Genomic DNA, 6,037 nt, shown 5'->3' on the forward strand with positions numbered 1-6,037 from the left:
TCCCATTATGAAAGAAGCTGGATCTTGTTCTTTCGGTCATGACCCAGCCTTCATGACCATAGGTGAAGGTAGGAAAGAAAACTGATACGGTAGATTGAGAGCTTTACCTTCTGGCTGCATTCTGGATAGATTTGGATCACATTTCGTTGCTTGCTCCTTTGACAGTGCAGATGAAATAAAGTTGAAACTGAATTGAATTGAATTGAATTTTTTTTTTTTATCTATAATCAAATTACAATATGACGTCCTTCCCCCCAGATATGTACTGTTTCTCTATAGGAGGGGATTATGCAAATCTCTGACCTCTTCCATCTACTACATAGGTGTTGCAGCGTGGCATGAAAGGACAGACGCCACAAATCACCTGCATACACACTGGAACTTGGACAGCGCAACTGGTTGTCAAAACAATGATCAGACCTGATTATTGGTGTTTTTTCTCATCCTGTCATTTAACTGGGCAGGTAGAACAACAGATGTTTTTTTTCTGACAAACGTCCTGGTACAGAAGCAACATGGCTGCATTACAATTACACTAATGAGCTGTTTAAATGTCTGTAGGGTACTGGAGGTCAACCTGACTGAGTCTATGTCTCAGTGGTTAAAAAGACCGGAAAGAAATCCCACAGAACTGACGTGCAATATTCTGGGTTTGTTGGTGATATTCATAGTGGCTTCTGGATCAGACAGGACCTTCTGAAAAGGACTGAATTGAATCGCTTAACAAACTCAGCATGGCAGTAGCTACAACCAATCTACTTACCCAGTCAGTTCAATGCCGTTTATCCATCTCCAAATGAAAACAGCAGACCGCAGTGTGTATCCCTGCAGATTGAACAGTCGTGAGACTGAATATGTCTGCTGTTTTACTTCTATTGTGCTGCGAATAAGCCCCAGTGACACAGGAAAGAGCACTACTGGTACAAACATCAACATGTCAAAACAGTCACATTCTTGCTGTCTCTTTTCTCATTCACATAAGAAGCTGTCAGATCACATTCCACACCATTTAGAGAAAGAGTCTCATAAAAACTGCTCCTTCAGACAGGTTTTATTCAATCCCCAGAATGTGGTTTGAAGCAGACATAGTTTGTTTTATTTTGTTGATTCCGCAAATATAAATATATTTGTGGCCACGTTTGACTTGTTTTAGCCAATTTGTGATTAAAAACAAATGGCATTTTTTTTGTAATTATTGTTTCAAGTTCTCAATGATAACTACATTTCTTTACTGCAAAATATATTGCGTACCAATTCCAAGCAAGGACTTGGTAACAGGACCTCAGTCCTTCATTATAGCCTGTCAGTGTCCTTCTCTATGCGACAGTGAACACCCCACCGTCTGCTATAAAGACTTTCAGGCTGTCATTTGCAGCGAAGAAGAGAAGCTCCCATCAGATTCACCTTCAAGCTGCAAAACCTGTTCTCTGTAGTTCTGATACTGCTGCGGGGGGGGGCTCGAGATCCCTGGTGAGTCTCACTGAGTCCTAGAACTAACATCACACTGACTGCTCCGTTTATTAACTGGTTCAATTTTCACATGTTGTTTCCTCCCAGGGTGTGAAGTGTGAACATTTGACACAGCCAGCCTCTGTGACTGTGCAGCCAGGTTCACGTCTGACCATCACAATGTCAGGTCCTTATTTCTGTTGGTAGCTATCACCAGCTTGGAATCTAACAGCCCTGCAGGGAAAGGACTGGAGTGGAATTGGAATGAAATATACTGGAGCTTCAACTACAAAGATCACTAAAGGAACAATTTCAGCAATCGACTTAGAACTTCCAGTAACAGAGTGGACTCTAAATGGACAGCCAATGTGCAGCCTGAGACCTGCTGTTATTACTGTGCCAGAGAATCCACAGTTACCCAAACCACCGTGCCTGAACACACACCCTCAATCCTGAACAACCACTTGTACCATGAGCCACCAGAGGAAGGGCCCTCAGACCACTGATGGTTTCAACACCAGCTCAACCCAGCCTGCACTCTTTCTCCTTAAATACTTTGGGGGTTTCATCTCTGTCATTGGCTCTTCCCCACAACAAAAACTAATTTAACATGTGTTACATTGTTGCCTACAACTGAAACAAAACCTTTGCTTGTATTATCAGGACTCACCATTTCAATTTAAAAAAAGACATAGATTAATTTTTGTCCATCTCAACCAAGCATACAAGTAAACAGTAACCAGCAAGCGAAGGCAAGGCATCTTTATATTGTAATAGTCCCATTTCAGCACAGGGCAATTCAAAGTGCTTTACAACAATCATTAAAACAGATAAAACACAAGTACAAACAGTTAAAAAGTCATAAGCATTAAAATCATAAGACACAGATAGCAGTTAAAAACAAAATATAACATAGACACATAAAACACAAGACTAAACTTACAGTGCAGCATAGAACTTAAAGATAATAGCGTCTTTAAAAGAAAGGCGCTCAAAGAAAGGGTCTTCAGGCCCCCCCCCCCCCCCCCCCCCCCCCCCCCCCCCCCCTCCTTGATTTAAAAAGAACTGATGTAGCAGCGGATCTACAGGTTGTCTTCTGGGAGTTTTATTCCAGAGTATGCAGGAGCATCTGACACTGAAAGCTGCTTCCCCTGTTTAGTTCGACTCTGGGGACAGAGTAGACCTGTCCCCATATGACCTGAGAGGTCTGTGGGTGGGGTCATCGTGTAGTAGCAGATCAGAATTTATTTTGACGTCTAAACCTTTAAGTGGCTTTATAACTAGCACGAGTACTTTTGAAATCATTCGTTGATACACGGAAGCATTGTAAAGACTTCAAACTGGAATGATGTGATCCGATCTCTTGTTCTTAGTGAGACTCGGCCGCAGCGTTCTGAATCAGCTGCAGCTGTCTGAATTGATTTTTTAGTGAGACCTGTAAAGACCCCGTTACAGTAGTCCAAGTCCTACTGAAGATGAAAGCATGGACGCAGTTTTTTCCCAAGTCCTGTTGACACATCATTCCTTTAAACCCTTGATATTTCGTAAGGTGATATTAGGCTGACTTGTAATTGTTCTTATGTTGCTGTTAAAGTTCAGTCTGAGTCCATGTACGACCCAAGATTCTGGCTTTGTCTGTTGTTTTTAACCTTGTGTTTTGAAGCTGAGCGCAACTTTTTATCGTGCCTCTTTTTTTTTTCTCCAAAAACAACTACCCTCATTTTTCCTTCACATTTAATTTCAGAACGGTTCTGGCACACCCTTTCGTTAATTTGTTTGATGCAGTGAGGTCAGTTTTTTGTATTATGACCTATAGTCCCCCTGGCGATAAGGTTATGTTCAATTTGTGTGTCATCCGCATAACTATGGTACCTATTTGTTTTTCTTCCATTAAGCGAGCCTTGAATCATGGTAGACTGTTTAACACAAAGAGCCCCAGAAATTGGAGACGTTGGGACCTTTTCGCACGTCATATTTGTCCGCTCAGATGTATATTACCTATTGACCCAAAAGTAATCCTATTCTTTAGTTAGGATTCAACCATTTTGAGTACTAAGCCAGAAAGTCCTACCCATTTTCCAATCGTCTAGTAATACTGTCATGGTCTACCGTGTCAATGCAGCACTGAGATCAAGTAATCTACGATTGCAATTTGCCACTATCTGTGTTCAGGTTGCCAGGGTCATTATACTTGGACAGAGCCGTTTTCAGTGGGCTGTGGTGTGGTCGGAAACCGGCCTGAAAGGTTAGCAAAACTGTTGCTTGTGACAAGAAATGGTGAGTTGTTTGAAGACTACTTTTTCAATGATTTGACTTAAAAACGGAAGGTTTGATATGGCCTATAGTTGCTCATGTAGTGACTTGTCTAGGTTTGTTCTTTTTTAAAAGTGGTTGATTACTGCAGTTATACAGGCCTGTGGAAAGATACCTGAAAGAAGAGATGTGTTCACAATCTTTAGAAATATCAGAAGTCAAACAATGAACATTTTGAAAAAGTCCCGTGGTAGATATCAAGGCAATAGTTCGAGGTTTTCAATGTTGATAATGTCACTCCAGGTTTTGGATGGTTTGATTGGTTAAATTCTGTCAGATTGAACTAGTTTTTGCTTGAACCCATATGACAACACATATCTGAAGCCTGATATGGAGCACTGACTGTTTTTGTCTAATCTTCTGAATTTTTTTGTCTTTGAAGACGGAGGCAAAGTCATTGCAGCCTTGGTAGATAAAATTTCAGATGCGTACTGGTACTGGAGGGTTTGTTAACACTTCAACGTAGCACACAAGAGCACGGTGATTATTATTTTTTCTAAGATAATATCCGAGAAGAAGGACCTTCTTTGCATTCCTCCGTTCCAAAATTATAAATGCGAAGTCTCTCTTTATATAGGTGTTATAATGGACCGGAGATTTGTTTTTTTCGCCACCGTCGTTCAGCTTTCCTACCTCTCTTGTTCTGTTCTCACCATAGGACCTTTCTCCATGGAGATCTTTTCTTACCAGACAACTTTGACCTTAGTGGAGCATGGGCTCAATAACATTTGTGTATTTTTCAGTTTGAAAATTGTCTACATCTCACTGGACTGCTAGCCCAGAGAGGCGTGTGTGTGGAGAAAAGCCTGAATAAATGTTTCACTGTGTTTTCCGTGTATTCCCGTTTTCTGATTATCTTGTTTGACACATTTTGGGGGTACCGAATACAGAACACTTTAACATATTTACACTTATCCTGCCAAGTAAAAATATTGTTCAAATGTCACAGAGTGACTAACTGTAAACAGCCTTCTATGACATTAATTTAACAATGTAAATAAAATTCTGACTTCTGAAGAATAACACCATTATAATTAAGAAGAAAGCCGTGACATTAAAATTGTTTTGCGGAAGATTAAACAAAAGGACTCTGTTCAATCAAAAAGTATGAGTCAATGCAAAACTACTCAGATAATCCTTCCACCTCTACTTATCTGACAGCATAGAGGAGCCAGAGACATTGGACACACAGTTTACATGACGACTTAGGACATGAATGCTGCTTTTAACTCTCTGCTGGTCATTGGAATATGTTTTCTTCACTGTGTCTTTATTTAACATATCTTTTATTTATGTCATCAGCTTTATTCCACTTGATGTTTTTATCTTCTTTACAGGGTGTTGATGGTCACTGACGCTGAAAGAATCCTGACCAGCGATTAAATTCCTGAGAATCCCACAGATTGTGACATGGCACTCTGATTCACATTCCGCAGCTACCATATGATCCTGGTTCAGACCAGGGCTCCTGCAAAGGACTGGAATGGATCCACGCTTTGACACACAGGGCAGTTCTCTTTCTATTACTCCCAGTCAGGTCCAGGGAATTCACGCATCCTCCCGAGATTAAGTCCAGCATTAAAGTCTATCTGATATGAACAGTCTGAAGACGAGGACACAGCCGTGTCTACTGTGCCCGAGACACCAGTGAGATACGATAGTAAGGCGATTTCCTACAAAAACTACTTCCTCTAGTTACAGTCACCACTGGTACCTTCATTGACATATTACTTTTTTTGCCAACTGGTCAACAAGTTTATGTATTAGTGCGTGAAATTGTGTCCACGTCCAGAGTACTTTCAGATATCATCCAAATAACGTTTTGGTACAATTTAACATTAAAAATGCTTCCACATGATTTTCAGATTTCAGTTTTTTTAAGAATGATTTTCCCATTATTTATAACAAATTTCCCAACCACCATCCTTACATTATCACATTTTACTGCCATAAAAAAGAACGAATGCAAATCTTTAAACAAATCAAAACCATTTGGCCATTTTTTTCCTTCTGCCTTTTAAAATCTACTTAAGATTGTTTTAAATCCCGGAATTTCTGTATTGAGATCTTAGCAAAACTGTCTTCCATTATGAAAGAGCTGGCTCCTTGTTCTTTCGGTCATGACCCAAGCCTTCATGACCAAAAGGTGAGGAGGAAAGAAAAACTGATACGGTAGATTGAGAGCTTTAACCTTCTGGCTCGATCTCTTCGCTCGTCACAACGGTGCAATGACTGAAGTACCACTGCCCCCGCAGATCGGATTCTCTGACCTCAC

Source organism: Etheostoma spectabile, chromosome 15 (genome assembly GCF_008692095.1).
Source record: "Etheostoma spectabile isolate EspeVRDwgs_2016 chromosome 15, UIUC_Espe_1.0, whole genome shotgun sequence".
NCBI lineage: Eukaryota > Metazoa > Chordata > Actinopteri > Perciformes > Percidae > Etheostoma > Etheostoma spectabile.